Below are 26,968 nucleotides of genomic sequence, written 5' to 3'. Positions count from 1 at the left end.
TGCTTGCTATGGCAAAGGGGGCCCGGCAATTTGAAAGCATTGAAATGAATGTGGAAGAAGCAGAACCCCTCATGCCCCTAGAGCTTACCATGGCTGCCTGCAAGCTGAATTCTGTTGCCTGGCTGCATGTGATGGCTTACTCACACCAAAATGGCAGGCACTTCAGTATAAGAGGCAAAATGCGACCTTGTACAGAAAGACAATGTGCTGTGTACTACGAATTGCCTGTTTCACTGAGAAAGAGTGTCCCCTTTGTTCTCTAAAATGTATCTTTTAAAATACTACCCTCCCTTTTCCCCCTCCCGCAGGTGCAAATGTTTCAACACCCCTAACTACTCCGTCCCAGAGGCTGGTCCAGATTAGAAGGCGGAAAAAACAAACTCGGTACGACATGTTCACAGAGCTCATGCAGTCCTCCAGCAATGATAGGGCCCAGCTGAATGTGTGGAGGCAAACAATTGCGGAGTCCCATATAGAGTTCAATGAATACGAAGAGAGGAGGGACGCACGCGATGAGAGCAGGCAGGATGCTATGCTCAAGTTCGTGGGGGAACAAACTGACATGCTCCACTGTACGGTGGATCTAATGCGGGAAAGGCAGCAAGACCACAGACCGCCACTGTAACCCCTGTATAACTGCCTTCCTTCCTCCCCAAGTTCAATAGCGTCCTCACCCAGATTCCCACGGACCAGGGGGGAGGCTACGGGGACCCACACACTCAACCCCAGAGGATTGCACAAGCACCAGAAGGCTGGCATATCCTAAATTTTTATTTGGTTTCTGGACTTGTCCTTCTCTCCTCCTCCACCCTCCCAACCGAATCCTCCCCCTCCCCCAGTCTACCTTCTCATTTCTCTCAATGTGTTGTGCAACAAACAATAAAGAATGGTTTTTAAACAATTGTGACTTTATTTCCTTTCATATATATAAGGGGCGGCTCACTTCAAGAGAAACAAACACAACTGTAACACCATACCCTGGCCAGTCATGAAACTGGCTTTCAAAGCTTCTCTGATGTGCAGCGTGCTCTGTTGCGCTCTTCTAATTGCCCTGTTGTCTGGCTGTGTGAAATTTGCCGCCAGGTGAGCTGCCTCAACCTCCCACCCCACCATAAACGTCTCCCCCTTACTCTCACAGATATTGTGGAGCACACAACAAGCAGCAATTACAATTGGAATATTGGTTGTGCTGAGATCTAAACGAGTCAGTAAACTGTGCCAGCGCGCTTTCAAACATCCAAAAGCACATTCTACGACCATTCTGCACTTGCTCACCATATAGTTGAACTGCTCCTTACTACTGTCCAGGGTGCCTGTGTACAGCTTCATGAGCCATGGCATTAAGGGGTAGGCTGGGTCCCCGAGGATAACTATAGACATTTCAACATCCCCAACATGCGTTCCGTCTATCACCCCACTGCAGTTAGGGAACCCCAGCGCATTAAAGCCATCCACAATGGTCTGTACATTTTCCAGAGTCACTACCTTTGATAGCAGCTGGTCAATGATTGCGTTGGCTACTTGCAGCACAGCAACCCCCACAGTAGATTTGCTCACTCCAAACTGATTCCCGACTGACATGGTAGCTGTTGGGTGTTGCAAGCTTCCACAGGGCTATGGCCACTCACTTCTCAACTGTGAGGGCTGCTCTCATTTTGGTGTTTTTGTGCTTCAGGGCAGGGGACAGGAAGTCACAAAGTTCCATGAAAGTGGCCCTATGCATATGAAAGTTTCGCAGTCACTGGGAATCATCCCATACCTTCAACACTATGCTGTCCTACCAGTCTGCGCTTGTTTGCCTGACCCAGAATTGGCGTTCCACAGCATGAACCTGGCTCAACGCCACCAGGATCTCCCAATCGCCACATGCCGTGCTTCTGGGAATGCCTGTGTCCATGTCCACATCAGTATTGTAATCACACTGTCATCACTTCCTTGCCCTGTTTTGCAGGTACTGCACATACTGCTGGATAATGTGTGAAAGGTATTTACAATGGTGAAAACCGCAGCAAAGTTCTGAGCGGGCTCCATGCTTGCTGCTATATGGCACCTGCATGGGTAATCCGGGCAAAAGGGCGCAAAACGTAGGAGAGCACAGTGGCAGCGGAAGACGTGCTGTTCAGTTCACAATAGCCGAAAAAAGGCAGGCAATGGTTGTCTTCTGTAGGTTTCAAGGAGGCAGGAGCCCAGGGCAGACAACATGGAGAGGCACAGTAGCACTGCAAGAGCGGAAGAGCAGAGTTGGCAGCAGAAGCTGTGCTGCTCGGTTCATGATGGCCGAGCAGAGTTGGCAGCGGAAGCGGGCGACGAGGAAGAGAAAGAGTAGATATTATAGAGATTACATAGGAAGACGAGAGGAAATGAGAGGTGGAATCATAGTAGCAGAAGAGCAGCTGAAAGCAGTATGACGTCTGCATGCCCAAAAGGCACGAAATGATTGTCTGCCATAGCTTCCACGGAGGGAGGAGCAACTGACGACACACACCCAGAAACACCCACGAGAATGTTTTTGCCCCATCATGCACTGGGAGCTTATCCCAGAATTCCAATGGGTGGCAGGAACTGTGGGATAGCTACCCACCGCTTCGAGATTTGATGCTAGCCTCGGTACTGTGGACGCACTCCGCCGAATTCATGTGCTTTAGTGGGGACACACAAGACTGAATGTATAAAATCGCTTCTGAAAATTCGAATAGAATAATTTCAAAATAATTTCATACTGTAGACGTACCCTAAGTCACTCTCTCTAGTGGCTGATCCAGTTTCACTCACATCCACACCCACACACAGTACATTACACAAGGACAAAGCCATCTTTGTGACTGAGGCCTTATCTATGGGAGAAAATTGTAGTGCTGTAATTAACTCAGTTTATAAACTCATTTGGTTAGATCAGTTAAGGTAAACTGAGGCAAGGTATTCTGAAACCAAAATGAGAGTTTCAGAGTGGTAGCCATGTTAGTCTGTATCAGCAAAAACAACGAGGAGTCCTTGTGGCACCTTAGAGGCTAACACATTTATTTGGGCATAAGCTTTCGTGAGCTAAAACCCACTTCATCGGATGCATGGAGCGGAAAATACAGAGGTAGGTATTAATACACAGAACATGAAAAGATGGGAGTTGCCTTACCAAGCTGGGGGTCAGTGCTAATGATCCAATTCAATTAAGGTGGAAGTGGGCTATTCTGAACGGTTGACAAGAAGGGGTGAATACCAAGGGAGGAAAAAAAATCACTTTTGTAGTGCTTATTAGGCCAATGTAATCAAGGTGGCCCATTTCAAACAGTTGACAAGAAGGTGTGAGTATCAGCAGGGTGAAATTTGTTTTTGTAATGACCCATCTACTCCTAGTCTTTATTCAATGTGCCACTTTGACTATGTCAGTTTTAGTTAAAATTTTCTACTGTAAACAAGAAAAAAACCCCATAAAACCCTCTGCAGTACAGAGGGACCTTTCTCTCTCCCTTTTCCCTCACTCCTGCCTACCCACCTACCTAGTCACATGGAGTGATGCAAGGATTAATGTTTGAAGCACTTTAACACCCTCAGATGGAAAGCAAACAGTTATTAATATTTCACAATTGCCTCCTGATCCCAGTTTTCAAAGTCTGGCCCTTTAAATAATTACTGCTGTTAGGATATAGATATTCAGGCCTGTCTGTAAAGGTCTGTAACTCTAAGAATTTAGGTATATTCTTATCACTTGGCTAGTTAGAGGTATAAAAGAAAGACTCAAAATCACTGTCTGCCAGTGTAAGGTCCTTCTCTTACTTTGATAGTCTGAGGCCCTGTTCTTAGGCTAAGGCCTTTGGCTTTGCAGCAGAAGCAGCCATAAGATGGGAAGCGACCGGTCACCTCCTCACATTCCAACCTAGTCATATTGAAATAAGGTGCTATTGGGCTGTTAGGAATACAGTCCTGTCCTGATAATGCCTATCGCCTCCAGAGAAAGGGAAGTGCCTAGAAGATGTAAAAGGAAACTTAGTTTGATAGCATCCTGTCTGGCAAGAACTCACTTATCAATAGCTGAGACGTGAAATCCCCACTTCTGTATTGTTTTTCATTATAGTTACTACTTTGCCATTGTTTGTCTGTATAATCTCTGTCTGGTTCTGTGATTGTTTCTGTCTGCTGTATAATTAATTTTGCTGGGTGTAAACTAATTAAGGTGGTGGGATATAATTGGTTACATAATCATGTTACAATATGTTAGGATTGGTTAGTTAAATTTCAGTAAAATGATTGGTTAAGGTATAGCTAAGCAGAACTCAAGTTTTACTATATAGTCTGCAGTCAATCAGGAAGTGGGTATGTGGGTGGGGGGGGGGAAATGGGAATAGGGGTAAGGAAATTGGAATTATGTTTTGCTAAAGGGGGAAATGGGAACAGGGAATGGGAGTGGGGAAATTGGAATTATGTTTGGCTAAGGGCAGGAATGGGAACAGGGACTCAGGTGTAAGGCTCTGTGGTGTCAGAGCTGGGAAGGGGGACACTAAGGAAGGAAACTGGAATCATGCTTGCTGGAAGTTCACCCCAATGAACATTGAATTGTTTGCACCTTTGGACTTCGGGTATTGTTGCTCTCTGTTCATGCGAGAAGGACCAAGGAAGTAAGTGGGTGAAGGAATAAGCCCCCTAACAACTGCCATTTGTTCTTTTCTGTTGTTACCTTCCCCCACTTACTTCTTTACTTCCTATTAGCATATTTGCTCCTTCTCTCTTTATCAAACTGGCTTCAATTGCATTCCAGTTTTTTCTCTTGTACCCCTGTCCTAACTGCCACTCTCTCAACTTCCAGCCATGTGCTGGCAGCTCTACTGTTCATTTACCAAGGAGCAGCCCTTCTCATCTCAGACTCCCTGCCTTGCACTAGTGCTGGCTGTGGCACAATGGATTAGCTCCCTAAATTCAGAAGGCAGTGAGCCGCAGCCCTAACTAATGGATTTCTAGCTTCATGCACTGCCTGTCTTAATCTTCATATGCAATGGCAAATGATGTACTTTTACTCCAAAAATAACCAGTTCTACAGTGTATAAGTGCAGAGAAAAATGGCTTAAGACAAGCCCTTTATCTGCCTTTCTTCTGAGTCTGTAAATTCTTTAGGTCTGGCGCTGTTTCTTACTCTGTGCTTGTACAGTGGCTACCACAATGGGACTTGTATCAAGGCCCCTCGATGCTAACATTCCAAATATTAAACAGCAATATTTCACATGTGGCTAGGGGATCCAAACGCTTGGCTGTGCATATGACAGCTCACAGCTGAGTTCCATCTAATGCAGGCAGCAGAAAAAGAAAAACATGGTTAAACAGAATTGAGGCTAACAGGAGCATTACTTTTTATTCTGGATACCCTGGTTCGAGTTTGGCTTAAGTCACATGTGAAAATCATTTTGCCTGATGCTGAGCAGACTTTGGTTCCCATCATGAAAAAACTTCATAATTTGGCATAATTCATCACAGCTGTCAGACTACCTAGTAAAGGAAGAAGCAAGGATGTTGTACGTCAAGATTTACCGGAAAGATTTTGAGGCAGCTGATTGCATAAGGATCACTAACATGTAAGGGCTTATTGCATAATGCTTGGCTACAGCTGCTGTTATTAGATAGACAAGGTGGGTAATATCTTTTATTGGACCAAATTCTGTTGGTGACAGAGACAAGCTTTTGAGTTGACACAAAGCTCTTCTTCAAGTCAGGGAAACTAACTCAGACCTTGTCTACACTACAACTTACTTACGTCGCTCAGGGGATGTGAATATCCCCTGAGCGACGTAAGTTATACTGACCTATGCACCAGTGTGGACAGCGCTATGTTGGCGGGAGAGCATCTCCTGTTGACATAGCTACTGCCATACGTGGGAGGTGGAGTCATTAAACTGACAGGAGAGCGTCTCTTGTTGACATATCTACTGCCATATGTGGGAGGTGGAGTCATTAAACTGACAGGAGAGCGTCTCCTGTTGACATAGCTACTGCTATACGTGGGAGGTGGAGTCATTAAACTGATGGGAGAGCTCTCCTGTTGGCTTAGAGCATCTCCATCACAAGCTTACAGCAGTGAAGCTGCATTGGTGCAGCTGTGCTGCTGCAAGGGCTGTAGTGTAGATGCAGCCTAAGTGTCACTGCTAAATACAAGGTGGAACAGACTGGTTAGCATAAGTAGTTAACATATACTTCAACGGACCATTCAAGATGAAAAAAGAAAAGGAGTACTTGTGGCACCTTAGAGACGAGTGGGCTGTAGCTCACGAAAGCTTATGCTCAAATAAATGGGTTAGTCTCTAAGGTGCCACAAGTACTCCTTTTCTTTTTGCGAATACAGACGAACAGGGCTGCTACTCTGAAACCATTCAAGATGAAGTGGCCCATTAACACTTTTCCCTTTGCTAAAAATCCATAAAAAAAGAAGAAAGCCTTTATATATCTAAGCTAGAAGAGTGTATTTAGATGAGAAACTAAAGAAAAATATAGATTGACTGAGCGAATGAATTTAGCTCATAAAGAAGTACTTAGACAGCCATATAGTTTGCTTTTTTCATCACAAGGTCACAGATGCTCGCAGTAGCTGTCTGAAAACATGAAATGAATTATTCATGGTTAAATGAAGGAAACATGTTCTACCTGTACTATTAGGATAATTTACCTCTAGTACTAAATTATAAAGAACAAAAGTATTTGTAAAAACTAATGACATGTTTCAGAGTAGCAGCCGTGTTAGTCTGTATTCACAAAAAGAAAAGGAGGACTTGTGGCACCTTAGAGACTAACCAATTTATTAGAGCATGAGCTTTCGTGAGCTACACGAAAGCTTATGCTCAAATAAATTTGTTAGTCTCTAAGGTGCCACAAGTACTCCTTTTCTTTTTGTAAAAACTAAATAGACCCAAAAGAAATTGCACAGGGTGGTAGAGGAAGAAGGGTAGCATACAAGTGTACCCATCATTATGCACCATGACTTGGCCAGATTCCTACTACTTTCTACTTCAGAATTGTCCTGCACACAGACTTTTTAAAAAAAGATGGAGTTTTAAAAAAATCACATGCTGGGTGGGGGCTGGGGGGAATCACAACCCCCTCAGGACAAACATGTTACTCATCTAATCCACTATATGATGTTAATGTTGTCCCCTTCTTCCCATTCCCTTACACTTCTCACAACACAAAGTTTTATTCCCTCCTCTTGCCATTTTTGTTTTAAAGTTCCGTGTAAGCTCTTCAGGACAAGGACAAGTCTTTTTTGCCTGTACAGCTCCATTCACACTAATGGCATAATCATAATAATAATGTATCCCAAACAGACCATGGATGACAATATCAGGGGTTTGCACAGTGCAGCTAGCCATGATGGGCTCAATCCTGCAAAGTGTCAAACACTCTGGCCACAATTCAGCAGACCAGTTAAGGATGTGCAGAGTCCCATTGACATCAAAAGGATTATGGCTGTCTTTAAAAAGAAAAGGAGTACTTGTGGCACCTTACAGACTAACAAATTTATTTGAGCATAAGCTTCCGTGAGCTACAGCTCACTTCATCAGATGAATGTAGTGGAAAATACAGTGGGGAGATTTTATATACACAGAGGACATGAAACAATGGGTGTTACCATACACACTGTAAGGAGAGTGATCAGGTAAGGTGAGCTATTACCAGCAGGAGAGCGGGGTTGGGGAGGCGGGGGACTAATCAAGTAGTGCTAATCAAGGTGGGCCATTTCCAGCCGTTGACAAGAATGTCTGAGGTATAGTGTGTGTGTGTGTGTGTGTGGGGGGGGGGAATAAACATGGGGAAATAGTTTTACTTTGTGTAATGACACATCCACTCCCAGTCTTTATTCAAGCCTAAATTAATTGTATCCAGTTTGCAAATTAATTCCAATTCAGCAGTCTTTCGCTGGAGTCTGTTTTTGAAGTTTTTTTGTTGAAGAATTGCCACTTTTAGGTCTGTAATCGAGTGACCAAAGAGATTGAAGTGTTCTCCGACTGGTTTTTGAATGTGATAATTCTTGACATCTGATCTGTGTCCATTTATTGTTTTGCATAGAGACTGTCCGGTTTGGCCAATGTACATGGCAGAGGGGCATTGCTGGCACATGATGGCATACATCACATTGGTAGATGTGCAGGTGAACGAGCCCCTGATGGTGTGGCTGATGTGGTTAGGTCCTATGATGGTGTCCCTTGAATACATATGTGGACACAGTTGGCAACAGGGTCTATCAGGGTGAGGGAGAGCTCAGTGGTTTGAGCATTGGCCTGCTAAACACAGGGTTGTGAGTTCAATCCTTGAGGGGGCCATTTAAGGATCTGGGGCAAAAATTGGGGATTGGTCCTGCTTTGAGCAGGGGGTTGGACTAGATGACCTCCTGAGGTCCCTTCCAACCCTGATATTCTATGATAGGTTCCTGTGTTAGTGTTTTTGTTGTGTGGTTGCTGGTGAGTATTTGCTTCAGGTTGGGGGGCTGTCTGTAAGCAAGGACTGGCCTGTCTCCCAAGATCTGTGAGAGTGATGGGTCATCCTTCAGGATAGGTTGTAGATCCTTGATGATGCGTTGGAGAGGTTTTAGTTGGGTGCTGAAGGTGATGGCTAGTGGCGTTCTGTTATTTTCTTTTGGGCCTGTCCTGTAGTAGGTAACTTCTGGGTACTCTTCCGGCTCTGTCAGTCTGTTTCTTCACTTCAGCAGGTGGGTATTGTAGTTGTAAAAAAGCTTGATAGGGATCTTATAGGTGTTTGTCTCTGTCTGAGGGATTGGAGCAAATACAGTTGTATCGTAGAGCTTGGCTGTAGACAATGGATCGTGTGGTGTGGTCTGGATGAAAGCTGGAGGCATGTAGGTAAGCATAGCGGTCAGTAGGTTTCCGGTATAGACACTACGATGCTAGTAAGCGATGGTCACATAAACACCACCCTATACCGGAAACCTACTGACGATCCATTGTCTACATTGCAAACTGGATACAATTAACGTAGGCTTGAATAAAGACTGGGAGTAGATGTGTCATTACACAAAGTAAAACTATTTCCCCATGTTTATTCCCCGCCCCCAACTGTTCCTCAGATGTTCTTGTCAACTGCTGGAAATGGCCCACCTTGATTGTCACTTCAAAAAGTCCTCCCCCTCCCGCTCCTCCTCCTCTCCTGCTGGTAATAGCTCACATTACCTGATCACTCTCGTTGCAGTGTGTATGGTAACACCCATTGTTTCATGTTCTCTGTGTATATAAAATCTCCCCACTGTATTTTCCACTGCATGCATCTGATGAAGTGAGCTGCAGCTCATGAAAACTTATGCTCAGATAAATTTGTTAGTCTTTAAGGTGCCACAAGTACTCCTTTTTATTTTTGTGGATACAGACTAACACGGCTGCTACTCTGAAACCTGATCTCTTTAAAGTTAAGCATGTGCTAAAGTACTTTGCTAGAATGGGACCCAGAGTGTTGAGTACCTTGCAGGACTGAGCCCTATAGTGAAACTGACCACTAGATCCCCCCACAATCTATGTCTACACTATGGACCTTATAATGGCGCAGCTATATCGCTTCAGCTGTGTCACTGTAAGGTTTCCTGTTTAGCCACTCTCTGCCTGCTGGAGAGTTCTCCTGCTGGCATAATTAAATCACCCCCAACGAGCGGCAGTAGCCATGTCAGTGGGAGACATTCTCCCACCAACATAGCGACTTTCCACACTGGTGCTTTTGTCAGTGAAACTTTTATCAGTGCGGGGTGTGTTTTTCACACCCCAACCAACAAAAGTTTTACCAACAAAAGTGCTAGTGTAGACATATCTCTGCTTGCAGGGAATAGCAGAGCTGTGCTCTATCTTTCCATTCTTCACCCCCATGAAGTAGCATTTAGCAAGATGACTAGTGTATAAATCATCCCTGCTCCCCTCCCCTTCTCCTGATGTTTTGAAGGGCCATGGACTTGTGCTATTCTAAGTAGAAAAAATGGATGGGATTATTATGTATGTACTTTGAACAATATTGACATCAGCAACTAAAAGGTGAATTCTGAAACATAAACACATTGGTGATATGGAGTCTGTTGAGTTGTTCTCCTTTCACTTAGATCAGTGGTGTTAAATTGCTGTAAAACTGGTGTAGAAAGAGGAGACTCAGGCCTCTTGTAGGTAGAGAGAGCTGAAGGTCAACGGGCGAAAGCTGTTTACGTCTGCAGAATCTTGTGTAAATTACACAGCATTCCTTTAAGATTCATGTGCGTCTATGTAATGTAGTATATATAGCTAATGGAGATGTGGGAAAGGGTATTGAGACAAAGCTACCAGAATGAATTTTTGTAGCTGTTTAGGCTACTGTAGAGCTATTAAGATTTTCTTTCTAAAAGTGATGAATAAACGTTAACCATTTTGTAAATGAAATCCAAGATCCTGATGTGTGATTTCCCTCCCTCCCTCCCCGCCCCCCCCCCCCATGAACAAAAGGGCATATCCACAATCTTTCCCTAGGGGATGAAGTCCTTGAATTACAGACTGAAATTTAAACTGTTCTAATTAACTTATGGTGGGAAAATGTAATGGTAGAAAGAATGGGCTAAATTCAGCTTGATTATTCTTGTACTGATGTCAGCAGGGTTGGCTGAATGTAATAGAAGGAGAGCAGTATTTGTCCCCCTCTACTTATCTGTTCTAAGAAAGTATTTGCTTTTGTTACGCCATATCTCAGCCATTCAAGTTTGACTCTCCCTTGCTTTCTCAGTTCCAGGTTGGTGTCCTTGAAACAGACAAGGATGTAGGATATTACAGTGGTCTGAATATGGTTATAGAATTTATGGCCACTTTCATGTACTAATAAAGTACCTTTTTAATTTTAGTTTATCTAATGTGAAAATATTGTGAACAAAATTAGCATAGTGTATTGTAGCAAGGTGCTTGTCACCATTTCTTGGAACAGATCCCCGATATTCAATAATACTTTGTTGCAATTGGCAGCTGGTTTTGTCCTTGTAAATATGTCTACAAGGGCATTTGAACAAATATCTGACATTGCTTATCATGCATGAGAGAAAACCTATAATACCGAAAACTTTGCTGGAGAGAGGATGATAGAAAACAGCTGTTTCATAAGTGTTATTGGACTGAATAGAATGACTATAATTAAAATTACCAATTAGAAGGGTGATCTCCTTTTTGGCTCTTAATAAGGCTAGACTGATGGGAACAGTCGCATGTGTGCTATCTGCAAAGAGACAGAAAAAATACATAAAGATAAGTATTACAAGGCAGGATATTTGTTTTGACAGTAAATTCACTCTGACTCTTTACCACCGCTAATGCTGACAATAAGCTAAAACAATGTACACTGTCTGATTAAATATAACATGATTGTTCTTAAACCTGTCATCTTTGATAGTATAGAATGTTACAAGAATGTTTGCTCTTATTCCCTAGTTTAAAATACTCCCTGTTGTGGGGGCTGCCCCAGTGCTTGGAAGTAAATAACACAGACCTCCCCTTTTTGAAGAGAAGTTCCATTTAATCTTTCTTCCTTTCCTCTTGTTCTTTCCTCTGTATGCAGGTGGGACTTAGCCAGCTCTGGCCTCATGTATTGTAGTTCATCGGAAGCACAGAGAGGCCCATGTGGTTGTTACAGAGATAAGTGTTTTATTAACGTTGACATGGCACACACAGAAGAGTAATCAATACTTCTAGCTCTTGAGAGTCCTAGGTTAACTCAAAGTGCTTTCCAACACTCACATGACTGGGAAAGCTTCCCTCTACGTTTGACATTCCACTTCTGAGAGCTTTCTGCTTGCATAAGGGAGACCTGCAAGATATATACCTGGCATCTGCTTGCCCCAGTGAATTCGGTTGGTCTAGTGTCAACTATCAGTAGAATTTTAGCTGAGGGGTAAAAGTGTATTTATTTTGTATCCTAAGTTATATTGCATTAAAACAAAAACAAACAACAAACAAAAACTACTTTAAAGAACTCAGGTTTCTTTGGGCATATGAACAATTTTTGAGAACCCTAATCATATTGACTTATGGAAAAAACTCACTCTCCTTGTCATGTCCCCTTCTGGTCAAATGTAGCATTGCAGGTGCTTCCAGCCTCAGTTTATAGGTCTGGAGCAGTGGTTCTCAAACTTTTGTACGGGTGACCCCTTTCACATAGCAAGCCTCTGAGTGCGACCCCCCCTTATAAATTAAAAACATATTTGTATATATTTAACACCATTATAAATACAGGAGGAAAAGCGGGGTTTGGGGTGGAGGCTGACAGCTCGCGACCCCCCATGTGATAACCTAATGACCCCCGGAGGGCTCCCAACCCCCAGTTTGAGAACCCCTGGTCTTGAGCAAGGCAGACAGTGTTGTAAGCTCAGGATCAGTCTGTAAACAGTTAAACAATAAGACTTAGAATTTGGCTGTCTGCACCTTTAAACTAACAAACAAACATTAAAGGCAGCTGCTTGGTTGCAGCACTTTAAGCCAAGGCTGTTTTATTGGTAGCTCTGCCTGAAAGGGTTTTCCTTCAGCTGGGTGTGTCAGAGTACTGACGTGTTCAACAGAGAGCTGAGAAGGCCTGATAAGACTCTGAAAATACCCCCATAAACACTGTCCACTGCAACAAATGCCAGAGTGAAGCGATGGATCTTACATCATGCCCTGGGAGGTCAACAGACCATGGCTCTGTTGGATTAGTGGGAAGGGGAAATAGAATGCTAGCAACTTGGTCTCTCCTCCGACAACACACTGACTCTAGCTCTGAGCTGCTCAAATCTAGACACTTGTTAGCACAAGCACCTTCAATAACCTCAACTGCTGTGGCAGCCTATGGGGAAATAGATCTCTCACATAGTCAGAACAAAAAGAAAAGGAGGACTTGTGGCACCTTAGAGACTAACCAATTTATTAGAGCATGAGCTTTCGTGAGCTACAGCTCACTTCCTCAGATGCATATCGTGGAAACTGCAGCAGGCTTTATATATACACAGAGAATATGAAACAATACCTATTCCCACCCCACTGTCCTGCTGGTAATAGCTTATCTAAAGTGATTTCCAGCACAAATCCAGGTTTTCTCACCCTCCACCCCCCCACACAAATTCACTCTCCTGCTGGTGATAGCCCATCCAAAGTGACAACTCTTTACACAATGTGCATGACAATCAAGCTGGGCTATTTCCTGCATAAATCCAGGTTCTCACATCCCCCCCACCCCCATACACACACAAACTCACTCTCCTGCTGGTAATAGCTCATCTTTCAGAGTAGCAGCCGTGTTAGTCTGTATCCACAAAAAGAACAGGAGTACTTGTGGTGTGAACAGGAGACATGCAGAGTTTTCAAGATCATTGTCAGTATCATGAGTGGTACCCATGCCTACCTTTGATACTTCCCTCAACTGTGCAACATCGCTTTTAGCTTATCTGGCTTGAACTTCAGCCAACTTATCCAAGTCCCTATCTGAGCCAGTCAATGGGAAAATAGAGATACTATGTCAACTGGGTTCAATCAAAAACAAGAGCTGCATTTCATCCAGATGCTGATGGCATCCCAGATGAAATATCTCATGATCTTCCCCTTGTAGCCTCATAGACACAGAATACAAATGGAGCCCCGTAGAAACCCACACCCATAATCTCTCAGGCTAGAACAGTGTTGTACTGAAGGGTGTTAATGGCTGTCAGCAAGTTTGTTTTTGATCTGTGAACAATCACAGCTCTGATTGAAGCTGATGGATGTGCTAGCCATCTTTCATTCATGCTAAATGAGGAAGCAATTAAATGCCTCTTTGTTTTATGATAACTGAAAAGAAGCTACCACCCAAAGATCAGACCCATATGGCAAGTTTTGAGTAGAAGCTGAGATGTGTGGGCCTGGGTTGTTTTGGGATTTGGGCGGGGAGGGAGGGGATGAGACTGGTTACAAATGGGAGATTCTGGGACATGAATTTGGTTACAGCTGATTGTCTGAGTGTGTGTAAAAGGAACCAGAAAGCCACGGAAGCAGTGTGAACATTGCCCTGGAAGGATGCCAGGAGAGAGCGAGCTTCTTTTGGGCACATTTCTGTCCGGAAAGGCAGGCTTGGAAATGTGAGCAAGGGCACTGTCTCCTGTTGTTTGGGCCTCCTGTGTTAATGGAAACAGAACTTTGTCTAAATAAAAAGGATTGCACCAAAGAAACACTTGTCTCATATAATCAATTTCTCCTTCTTATGGAAGCAACCCAGCAAGGCCCTAAATATTGGCTAATTTATAACTACTTGGGCCAAGAGGCAACAATAATAATTGTCTAGCAACATCCTCTGCAAATGTTAATGCTAGTGTCCTGGCATTGGCAAGCAATTACTGTACCTCATGACAGGCTGTAATTTGTCAACTTAGATTAAACACATTTGAGTCAAGGATATATATTAGAATCCCATGGGAATGGCTAAGCCTTTTCTGATATGACCATTTTTCTACATACAGCTTTGTACAACTGAATTATTCTTTATTTAAACGTGTCTGTGTGTTGGACATGTGTGAATAGATGAAATGGTTTTGGTCAAAACTATGTAGACTCCGCAGTGCAGCTCACATTTGCATTGCGCACTAGATGGCAGCATCTTGTTATTTTTACACTTTAAAATGCAGATGAGAGAATGTCCTACAATCAGGTGTAAAAAAATGATTATTTAATATCAGAAAGTATTTTTTCTAAGATATGTGCTGGAAGAAAAGCAGCTATACTAAATACTCATTAACATGCACTATTCTGATTCCTCAGAATTCTCCCTAACAGTAAATGAAATCAACCCCATAAAAATCTTTCAGTAACAAGTCTTCTCCATTACGTTTCTGAGTGAGGAGACTATTTTAATAGCACAACTATTCCCTCAATAAGAAGGATATAATAAAATGGAGATAGCTATACAATTCTGGGTGAAGGAGAAGGAAATTTACAACAAAGGATACCTCTTAAAATGATCCATCTAGAGAATTGAAATTAATATTGGCTTCTAATTTCTGCTTTAACAATGCAAAATGTAATCCATTCTTCTGGGGACTTAAACAAAAGGCCTTTTGCAAGTCTTGAAATAGCTTGGTTGTGTATAGCACAATGGCCTTCATTCTTATGTCTTAAAATAGATTTTTTTTTTACCGTTGTAGAAATCACTGTGCTGTATATAAAAAGTGTGTGTGTGTGGGGGGGGGGGGGGCGGGGCAGAGGCAGAGGCGTGTTCCAATATGAGTAATTGCTGATCTTGTCATTGTGGAATGTTAATATCCTCATCTTCTCCAGACGTCTCTATACTTTGCTATAAAATTGTAGAGATCCACAAATTTCAAGTTCAACCTGTGCAGTTGCTACAGTTTCAGAACTTTCTTTGTGTGATATTTTTTACAAGTATTGTTGGCCAGGGGGATTACCCCAAATATTGTAAACCATGTCAATTAGGCACCATTGTCCGAAAAACATAGGCATGTCTCTTGACTAAGGCCCTAGTGGGTTCATTTATCCTCAAGTGTCTATTGGTCAACTGCTTATTATCCCTTATCAGTGCTGAGATAATCTCTGTATGGGTCAAGGCTGAAATTTCTACACTGGAAACTCAACATTCAATGCTTTGTTCAGATACTAATCTTTTTGATTGTCATTCCAGATTCCAGAGATCCCTGAGGATCACCTAAGAGCTTGTGAATTAAATCCCATGCTTATAGAAATTGCCAACCACTCAATAGCCAACTACTAACATTACTCTGGGAGGCAAAAAGGCATCCATCGTTACTTCCCCTCATCTAAGGGCTTGGCTACACTTGTGAGTTACAGTGCATTAGAGGAGCCCCAGGCGCACTAGCTCACTACCTGTCCACACTGGCAAGGCACGTAGAGCGCTCTGACTCTGTGACTAGTCTGCTTCTGGTATTCCACCTCAGCGAGTGGAATAACATTTTGTATGATGCCAGTGTGGACGCTCTGGTCTGTTAATGCGCTCTGATCAGCCTCCAGAAGTGTCCCACAATGCCTCTTCTAGTCACTCTGGTCATCACATTGAACTCTACTGCCCTGCCCTCAGGTGACCAACCATCAGACCCGCCCTTTAAATTCTCTGGGAATTTTGAAAATCCCCTTCCTGTTTGCTTAGCCAGGCATGGAGTGCTCTCAGCGAATCTTTCCAGGCACTGCAAGTCAGTGTAGCAAACACAGATTCCTACTAACATTGGAACCATTGCACTTCACTCCCGTGCAGGGCACCAGACATTACTGGTGGCTTTCAGCCTCAAATTGCTCCCTCAGGGCATCCCTAATCCTTGCAGCCCTGTGCTGGGCCCCTCTAATAGCCCTGCTCTCTGGCTGTTCAAATTCAGCCTCCAGGTGTTGAACCTCCGAGTTCCATGCCTGAGTGAATCATTCACCCTTCCCTTCACAAATTTTATGGAGGGTACAGCAAGGGGATGCTGTCATCGGCCAGGTCCAGCTTCCCATGCAGAGAGCATCAGCGGCCCTTTAAATGGCCAAAAGCACACTCCACAGTCATTCTGCACCAGCTCAGCCTGTTGTTGAATCCCTCCTTGCTGCTGTCAAGGCTCCCTGTGTAGGGTTTCATGAGCCACGGCATTAAAAGGTAAGCGGGGTCTCCAAGGATCACAGTGGGCATTTTGACTTCCCCTACGGTGATCTTCTGGTCTGGGAAAAAAGTTCTGGCTTGGAGCTTCCTGAACAGGCCAGCATTCCGAAAGATGCGTGTGTCATGCACCTTTCTGCTCCAGCCTGTGTTAATGTCAACAAAACGCCCACGGTGATCCACAAGTGCCTGGAGAACCATAGAGAAATATCCCTTCCAATTAATGTACTTGGAGGCTAGGTGGGCTGATGCCAGAATTGGAATATGTGTGCCATCTATTGCCCCTCCGCAGTTAGGGAAACCCATTTGTGCAAAGCCATCCGCAATGCCATGCACATTACCCGGAGTCACAGTTCTTCTGAGCAGGATGTGATTAATGGCCCTGCAAACTTGCATCAACATGATTCCAACGGTCGACTTCCCCACTCCAAACTGGTTAGCGACAGATCGGTAGCGGTTTGGAGTTGCCAGCTTCCAGACTGCAATAGCCACCCACTTCTCCACCATCAGGGCAGCTCTCTCTTGTGTCCTTGCACAGCAGGGTGGGAGCGAGTTCCTCACACAGTCCCACGAAAGTGGCTTTTCTCATTTGAAAGTTCTGCAGCCACTGCTCATCATCCCAGACTTGCATGATGATGTGATCCACCACTCAGTGCTTGTTTCCTGAGCCCAAAAGCGGTGTTCCACGGTGGTGAGCATGTCCGTGAATGCCACAAGCAAACTTGTGTCATATGCGTTACTTGAGTCGATATCATCGTCTGAGCCCTCACTGTCACTTTGGATCATAAGGAATAACTCAACTGCCAAATGTGATGTGCTGGCGAGACTTATCACCATACTCCTCAGCAGTTCGGGCTCCATTCCCGCAGACCGAAAGGGAACACAGAGCGCGCAGTACAAAAAACGTTGAAAGACAGAGCCAAATGTGGACGGGAGCACAGGGATTGCTAAGATGCGAACCGATGAATCATGGGGCGTTGGGACAGGACCCAGAATGCCTCATCCCCACCCCCTTCCCTCAAGCTACAGCGCCAGAATGGGAAGAGGTGCTCTGTGGGATAGTTGCCCATAACGCCCCGCTTCCAATGCCGCTGCAAGTGCCTCAAATGTGGCCACGCCAGTGCACTTGTTCCTGTCAGTGTGGACAGACTGCAGCGCTTTCCCTACTGTGCTCTCTGAAGGTGGGTTTAACTCAAAGCGCTCTACATCTGTAAGTGTAGCCATGCCCTTTGTTTGAAAAAGAGGCCAGTTTATATTTCTCTCCATAAAGAACAAAACACATGTAACCCTTCTGCCCGTCAGAGTTGTCAGCAACAAGGGCCGGGTTCAATATCTAGGGAATCCACTCCAATAACACAATGCAAACCGACTCGAGCCCCCACCCAGTGACCTGGGACAAATATATACCACCCCCGCTGGGCGCCTCCAAGAGGCAATACTTCCCCTCTCGCAAGCACATAGTCTGAGTGTAGCAAAAAGCCTTTTAATAACAGAGAGAAACAATGTGGCATTATGTTGGCGAAACACCACCAACAGGATTCATAACACAACCCATGAGCAAAAAAAAAGCCCACCCCAAGCAAATTGGGGCATGCCCTTTTCCCTTTGGTTCTTGAGTCCAGCAACCCCAAATCACCTAAAGTCCCAAAAGTCCAATGACCCAAAAGTCTCTGTCCCTGGTCAGGGCAGCCCCAGAGTTTGAAAGTGTAGCTGCGGAGCTTTACCTCCCAACCTGGGTGGAGATGGGACGGGGGTAAGAGGCAACTTACATGATCTGAAGCTGACTGCCCCACAGCTCCATAGGCCTTCGCTCTGCTCCGCCAGCCATCCCACGAACTCCTTCGCTCAGGTCTGCTCCGCTTCGCTCCGCGGCCCACAAGCAGCTCCCACTGTCCCATGAACTGCTCCACCAGCCGGTCCACAAACTGCTTTGGGTCCCATCAGCAGCTCCTGCTGTCCTACGAACTGCTCCACCAGCCTGTCCACAAGGCATTCCAGCCGTCCCGCAAACTGCTCCACAATATATCTTCAGGCTCCCCCACTACTTAACACAACGTTCAGTGATTTCAGCTCTTAGTCAGTTCAGCTCTTTGGTGAATTCAGCTTGTAGTAGGGGAGCCTCAGTACTGGTGCACTGTTAGCCCAAAGTGAGCTCAGCAGCCTGTAACTAGACTTCTAATGAAATCAAAATTAGCTCTGATATTCCACAGTGGAGAGAGGAGGAAGTGCAATTAGCATGCAAGGCCCTCACCCAGGGGCCCATGCCACCAAGTATTAATACTTATCCTCAGCCTCTCTCAAGTCAGAGTTTTGGAACCCTTGCCTAGTGAGTGCCACTTAGTTGATGGTGAGTCCCTCCATCATAACAAAAGGCCAAGTACAGTTCCAAGCACAGTTCCCATAATCAGGGTAATAACAATTTATTCTTCCTACCCCAATAATAGAGACACTGGGGATCCCACAGCAGCCAAAGTGACCATTTGGGCAGCTATGGCCTCATTCTAGGCGGGGTGGGTGTGCCTATGCAAATGAGATCGGCCCCTGAAGTTCTTTTCCACAACTTGCCACACCTCACCACCAGATGTCAGGGTGGAGCTCATCCTGACACTGCTTACACACACCTGTCATAAATGTAAAGGGAAGGGTAACCACCTTTCTGTACACAGTGCTATAAAATCCCTCCTGGCCAGAGGCAAAATCCTTTTACCTGTAAAGGGTTAAGAAGCTCAGGTAACCTGGCTGGCATCTGACCCAAAATGACCAATGGGGAGACAAGATATGTTCAAATCTGGAGGGGGGAAAAAGGCTTTGGTCTGTCTGTGTGATACCTTTGCCAGGAACAGATCAAGGATGGAAGCACTCCAACTCCTGTAAAGTTAGTAAATAACCTAGTTAGAAAATGCGTTAGTTTTCTTGGTTTTGGCTTGTGAAATTCGCTGTGCTGGAGGAAATGTGTATTCCTCTTTTTGTAACTTACGGTTTTGCCTAGAGGGATTCTCTATGTTTTGAATCTGACTGCCTGTAAGATTATCTTCCATTCTGATCTTACAAAGTTGTTCTCTTATCTTTTTTTGTTCTTCTAATAAAGTTCTGTTTTTTAAGAATCTGATAGGGTTTTTTGGGTCTTAAAAATCCAAGGCTGGTCTGTGCTCATCTTGTTTATTCTCAAGCCTCCCCAGGAAAGGGGGTGTAAGGGTTTGGGGGAGATATTTTGGGGAAATAGGAACTCCAAGTGGTCCTTTCCCTGATTGTTTGTTAAATCACTTGGTGGTGGCAGCGTTTTACCTAATCTAAAGGGCAAAGACTTTGTGCCTTGGGGAAGTTTTAACTTAAGCTGGTAAAAATAAGCTTAGGGAGGTCTTTCATGCGGGTCCCCACATCTGTACCCTAGAGTTCAGAGTGGGGAAGGAACCTTGACAACACCCTTCCCATATGAGAGACTTATTTCAGGTTCAAGTAAATCAGCAGAAAGAAAGTCTTTAAGAGAGTTTTGTGCACATCTCCTCTATAACAAGGTGGTAGAGCGGTTGTAAGAACAACAATGGTTACTGTCTCTACAGACTGATAGATTTCTTAAAAAATTTAGAAGAGTAGCATACAAAACAAAAGCATAACAGTTTCAAGATACAACATGCTACGCTTAAACTGTGCTGTCCTGGTCTAGTTACAATCTAAGGGGTTCATGTTCTTATCCTATACTTTTATCTGTCTGTAAGGAATGGAAAAAAATAAAGAAGAATAAGTTTACATTTTTCAAATATTTATTAGAATGGAGTGGAACTCACTTCCCTATAACTGCTGCTCTGTCCTTTAATGTGTATAATAAAATGAAATACATCACATTAGTGCTTTAAAAAAATGCTATGGCTATTTTCTTCAGCACAGCAGTCTAAAAGTTCCTGTGGTAAAAAAGCATTTATTGACTGGTACTTGATTTGAAAATAAAACGTTATCTGTACATTTTTTCCTTGATGTATGCACATAACTCTCAATGCTGCAAGGCATTCTCTGAGTTTAAGTGACACTATAATACTAATATTGAAATTGATAGCTCAGAGTCTTTCCATGGCTACAGCCATCTTACCAAAATGTGTATCATTTGTGATAAGTACTGGGTGGGAGCCAGTGTTAAGTCTATCCTGCTTTTATATTGGTTTAATAGAAGAAAAGCACTGTTTAAATTTCAAAGATTTTAAGACAGCAAGTATTCCTAAGAAAAGTAAGTTCTGGGTAAGCCAGCCTTACAACTCATTCTATTAAACAAACCAATTACCTAGGGTCTGTGCTGCATCACAGAAGAAATGTCTTGGATGAAAAAATACTGGACACCTGATCTGCAACAACAAACTGAGGAGAAAAAAAAAAAACCCTTGCTTCTAGCTTTTCAGTACTATTTTTTACACAACTATTTGGCTGTTGGCTCCAGAGCTGTGACACTGAGAAAGCTCTAGATTGAAGGCAGATTTTTAGCGATCACTATTAAAACTTAAGCTTTCTTAAAAAAAAAAAAGGCAGCATGAGGTGAATTAAATTTTAATCAAACTGAGTATTAAAGTTAAATGCTGGCAATAGGTACTATGAGAAAGTATTTTTAATTCACTCATACACATAGGTAGGGATTAAGAGCGGTTTGGTTTTATATTTTCAGTCTCTGATCAGTATCAGGTGTCTGAAAACCAGTACTTTGTTACAAATAATTAATTAATAATAAATTGTATGACAGTAGCATTTAAGGCCCCCTAGAGCTAGGCCATGTGTGCAGACTAGAACATATTTTCTTGGTTCTTTATCTATCTCATGTAAAACTATAATGGGAGCTTCCATTGAGGAAGGGTGTAAATGATCAGTCTGCCCACGTTCCTCAATTCTTTGGTCCCAAAAATCCTTCCTCCCCTTTTCTCTGCTCTGAGTAATGCTTCAACAACAAAGGAAAATGTGTGTGTGTTTGTGTGTGGGGGGTGTCAATTTGATCTTGCCCCCAACCTCCTCTACCACTGACATCAGCTCTCAGTATGATCAGGCTCTCAAACAGATTTTGACAAATAGGTGATTTTATTCTACTGTGTCAGAGGAGTTTTCATTTGTGTGGTGTTTAGATGCTGCTTGTAATTATTAGAACTGGGAGCACTGGCTGCTGGGATTCTGAAAGGACAGGAAACAGGAGCGTGGGGGGGGGGGAAGTTGAGGAGTCTGAGTGAGAGCTACCGAGGGTGCAGCAGCAGCTTGGTAAAGAGGTTTTCACTTTAAAAATAAAGTCCTGTTGAAGTTTGTTAGTACCTTGCCTTGTTGCTACAACATTTTGGCAACGAATATGGATCTTCTGCCTCTGAACCCACCTGCACCCTTTCTGCAAAGCCCAGGTGAGCCTCCAATTGCTTTTACTGCCTGGATCCATATGTTTGCAATTTATCTGCTTGCAATCAGTGCTACAGAGATTTCTGAAGTAAGAAAGCATGCTCTGCTAATCCACTGCCTTGGAGCAGAAGGGCAGCATATATTTTACACTTTTCCCCTTGCAGATGATAAATATGAGACTGCATTAAAGAATTTTTTTGTGCCAAAAGTGAATGTAGTAGGTCATTGCTACAGATTTTGCCAGTATGAGCAGAAAACAGGGAGACTATAATGCAGTCTATTGCTTCCCTGAGGAGTCTGATTGTAACTTGTGATTTGGGGAATATGGCAAATGAGATGATTAGAGACCAGCTCATTGAGAAAACAAACATGCTTTGTGTAAGAGAAAGCTTACTTCTAGAACCACAACTTACACTAGAAAAAGCAATAACCATTGCTACTCAGATTGAGTCAGCTATAGCTGAAGCCAAAATAATGAGCATGGACACAGGAGGCACAGTCCAGGCTGTGACTCCTTTGCAGAAAAGTTCACTACTGTGAAGACAAACGATTACAAGAGGAAAACTAATGAAAAACCACTGAATCAGCAAATTCAAGATACAGTAAAAGCATGCTTTCACTGTGGATCCCAACAACACCTTGCAAGCTACACAGGATGTCCGGCAAAAGTAGCTCAGTGCAGTCATTGCAAAAAGATTGGGCATTTTGCTAAAGTATGTTGCAGTAGCCAGTTCAATCAACAGGTGCATGCAGTTATAATACCAGATGTTACTGTGCTGAGCATGGACAAAATCACTACTGCACGTATTCCAGAACAAATAAAGTGCACTGTAAACATTTCGGCCATACCCTCAGGCAAACCACACTCTATTCAGCTAATGTTGGACACTGGCTCAGCAGTATCTATACTACCTGATTCCATCTATTTGCATTACTTTAAAGATGTGCCTCTTACTGAACCCAAACTTCACTTGGTTTGCTATTTGAAAAACCATATTCCAGTACATGGCTGCCTGCCAGCAATAGTTACTTTTTGTGATTGCTGTGTAACTGCAGAGTTCTACATTGTCCACAAAGGCACTCCTATCCTTGGCAGAGATTTATTGGCTGCTTTAAATCTCAGAGTAGTTAATGGATGAATTGATCTTCCTCAGCAAAGCACTTTTGTGGTACACACACCAGTTTCAGCTGGGACTCAACACCAGGTTGAGGAGAAACTCGGCTGTGCTTATGGGTTTCTGCATAAAGTTAAAATGTGGAATAATGTGATGCCTGTACAACAGAAGTTACAGCGCTTACCATTTTCAGTCAGGAAAGCTGTTTCAGAGGAACTGAGAAAACTTGTTCAAAAGGACATTATTGAAGAGATTGACTCCTCGGAATGGGTTTCACCTATAGTAGTGACATAGAAGAAGGGTGGAGGCATTTGCCTTTGTGTGGCCTTAAGGAAGCCAAATAAAGCTACTGTAATTGACAGCCATCCTCTTCCTCACATAGAAGAAGTATTTGCAGAACTCCGTGGATGTTTTCTAGATGTTTTCTACTCTTGATTTGCAGAGCGCATACCACCAGGTTATGTTGCATGAAGATAGCAGAGACCTCACAGCATTTATACAAATGAGGGACTATTTTGTTTTAAATGTGTTCCATACGGTTTTGCATCTGCCCCAAGCATCTTCCAAAAAAATGTAATTGATTCTGAAGACTCAACATGAATTCAGTGCTATCTGGATGATATTATCATGTTTGGAAATACTTCTGAGGAGCATGACAATAACCTGCAGTCTGTACTAAACTGCATCAGCAAAGCAGGCCTCCAGCTCAATAGGTCCAAATGCAAATTTAGACAAACTAAACTCTCCTTTCTGGGGCATACAATTTCACAGGCTGGACTAAAACCTGATCCAGATCATATCCTGGCAATTTCAAATGCTCCTCCTCCAATGGATTTGGAAACCTTACGTTCCTTCTTGGGTCTTACCTCCTGGTATGCAAAATTCATTCCCAATTATGCTTCTGTCATTGAACCGTTACGAGACTTACTACAGAGAAGTTCAACCTTAGTGTGGACAACAGATGTACAAGCTAGTTTCGAAACGGTGAAAGACTTGATTGTACATAGGATTTTCAATGTCTCTGACTCATTGATTGTACATAGTACAGTACTTGCACTATTCAGTCCTACATTGCCCACAATTGTAACTACTGATGCTTCTGATTATGGACTTGGGGCTGTCCTCACACAACTTCATGAGGACAACACACAGAGGACTGTTGCATTTGCTTCTAAGTAATGCTGAGAGGAAATATTCTACAGTAAAAAAAAAAAAGCACTTGCTTGTGTCTGGGCTACTGAAAAATGGAGAACTCACCTGTGGGGCTGCACATTCAAGTTGCGCACAGACCACAGCCCTTTAACGACGTTGCTCACCACGAAAGGACTGGGAAGAACAGGATACCGTATTGCTCGATGGTCTGCAAGACTACTCTCTTTCAATTATCAACTGGAATATAAGCCTGGAAACCAAAATGTGGTCGCTGATTGCCTTTCTTGCCTGCCTTTGCCTTCACCAGATGGTCCACTGGAGGATGAGGAAGTAGTAGTTGCACTTATTACAAGCACTCTCACTGCAGTTACAAAAGAACAATTTCAAGCTGCTTGTTCAGCGTGTCCAATTCAACAAATACTACAGGAATTTCTGACAAAGAGATGGCCCAGTAACCCTAAAAACCTTGATCCAGTTTTGCTGCCTTATTTTAGAATTTGGGAGGAACTTCCTTTGTTTGATGGCTGTGTGCTACGAGGTACACAGCGGCTCCTTGTGCCAGAAGAATTACAGTCAAAACTCATACACCTGGCACACGATACTCATCAAGGAATTGTCAGAACCAAACAATGACTACGGGATCTGTATTGGTGGCCAGGGATGGACTCTCAAAATGAAGCACTCAGAAAACCCTGTGTCACTTGCCAAATGCATGATAAGACAGCAGTGACATGTACCCCTCCATTACAGCCTGTTCCTCTTCCTGAATCTGCATGGGAAAAAGTGCCGATTGACATTGTAGGACCCTTTGATACTGCTCTAATTGACTGCCATTATGCCATCACTTTAATTGACTATTTCAGTAAATGGCCTGAGGTAGCATTTACATTGCAAATCTCTTCTGCTACAGTAATTAAGTTCCTCTCTTCAGTTTTTAGTAGGGAAGGTAACCCCAAAGAACTGGTTTCAGATAATGGTAGTCAATTTGCTTCTCTGGAGTTTGAAACTTTTCTAACAGTGAGGAACATTTTACAAAGAAGGTCATCCCTATGTTACCCTCAAGCCAATGGGGAAATCGAACGGTTTAACAGAAGTTTGAAAGAGAATTTACAAACGGCTAAACTGGAAGGGCGATTATGGATAACCTTCACTACTGATTTCTTGCAAGCGTACTGGGCTACACGACATGCCACAACGCAAAGATCGCCTGCAGAGTTACTGCATGGGAAACAGATGAATACTAAACTGAACATTGCTGGATTGTTAAAGGCACGACCTGATTCCCCATCCGAGGATTATGTGAGAAAAACAGTTGAACAGAACCAAGCAAAGTCTCAGGCTTTCACAAGCGGGCGGTGAGGTGCTAAGGAACCAAAGTTTGAGTGTGGTTCCTTCGTTAAAATATGAAAACCTGGAATTTTATGCAAAGGGGACCATAAATTCAGAGCTCCTCTTAAAATCATAAAGAAGAAGGGACCTTACACCTATCAACTTTCTGATGGGCGGGTATGGAATGCTTCTTATCTTGCACCTGCCTATGCACCAAGAGGAGATTATGCCAACACCCAGTCTGCATTGGATGACTTCACCGTAGTACCAACACAACAAGACATTGCACTGGAACTGGGGCTTGAGATATGGCCTGTCAGACCCTGACGACCACCTGTCTGGACTAGAGACTATGTTATGTGGTATCCACAGTGTTTTCAGTGTAATATTTCTGCCAACAGTACAGTGTCTTGTTTCATATTTGTTCCTGTGGTTAGAACAACAATGTTTATTTTAATTGGGAGAGTTTAAGAGAGGAGGGAATGTGGTGTTTAGATGCTGCTTGTAATTATTAGAACTGGGAGCACTGGCTGTTGGGAGTCTGAAAGGACAGGAAACAGGAATGGGGGTGGGAAGTTGAGGAAGCTGAGTGAGAGCTACTGAGGGTGCAGCAGCAGCTTGGTAAAGAGGTTTCCACTTTAAAAATAAAGTCCTGTTGAAGTTTGTTCATACCTTGCCTCGTTGCTACAACAATTTGAAACTGTGTTATGGTTCTGGGTCTGCTGTATTTTTGGCCCCGCCTCAGTCTTTCCATGGGCATCCCTTTTTGACATGCCCAGCACCTGCACTTCTTTCAGAGTGCAATCCTGTGATTCATCCCACCTTTAGACTGGGTCTCCAGACTACTGCACCCCTGTTTACCACTTTTGTTTCCTTACCAGGCCCAGCTGCGTTTGGTGCCTGCCAGACACTTCCTTCTGGAAGCTGTGATCAGCAGGAAAATGCAGTGACACCAGAATTAGTTTATTTTTCCACGGGAACATAGCAATCAGAGGGAAAAGAGTTAAAACAGCAAGAGGCCTACATGGGTATTGTCTTACCTACAGCTTAGCATTTTCCTCAGGGCTAACTTATCCCAGGCTTCTGTCCGCTTCCTGCAGACCCTTGCCTCTCCCGCATCTTCATCAGGACTGTCTTAACAGTTTACAAATTCTTTGTCTACTGTTTCCTACTTTATATCCTTAGCCAGCAACACAATAATCTGCAAACAAACAGAAAGTCACTTAATAGTCATACAAATATTACAGATCTCATGTTCTTCACACACTGCAATTTTGCACATGCTGTAGAATTAAGGCTCTTTACATTATACAGTGTGCAATTATAATTTTACATGAAACAGATAAAGAACTATTTTTTTAGACTGTGTGTGTACAGTGCCAAGCTCCATGGGGCCCTGATCCTTGGAGCCTGGAGATGCCAGGGACCTCTAGAACAAACTCTTG

General features: G+C 43.5%; 1 long non-coding RNA gene across 1 annotated transcript in view; it reads right to left on the bottom strand.

The window, feature by feature from the left end:
• Positions 1 to 938: 938 nt before the first annotated feature.
• Positions 939 to 26,968, bottom strand: part of LOC311526813 — a 53,599-nt gene continuing 27,569 nt past the window's right edge. Inside the window, exons 2-6 of the long non-coding RNA XR_014713163.1 lie at positions 26,564 to 26,724; positions 24,300 to 24,555; positions 18,342 to 18,747; positions 11,122 to 11,193; positions 939 to 2,680 (exon numbers count right to left, since the gene is read on the bottom strand). This is a non-coding gene — a long non-coding RNA (uncharacterized lncRNA). The remainder of the gene's footprint in view (positions 2,681 to 11,121; positions 11,194 to 18,341; positions 18,748 to 24,299; positions 24,556 to 26,563; positions 26,725 to 26,968) is intronic.

This window comes from Lepidochelys olivacea (assembly GCF_965140295.1).
Source record: "Lepidochelys olivacea isolate rLepOli2 genome assembly, chromosome: 1".
In the NCBI taxonomy this organism is placed as follows: Eukaryota; Metazoa; Chordata; order Testudines; family Cheloniidae; genus Lepidochelys; species Lepidochelys olivacea.
Note: the sequence above shows the minus strand (reverse complement) of the source record. Positions and strands in the feature narration are given on the sequence as shown.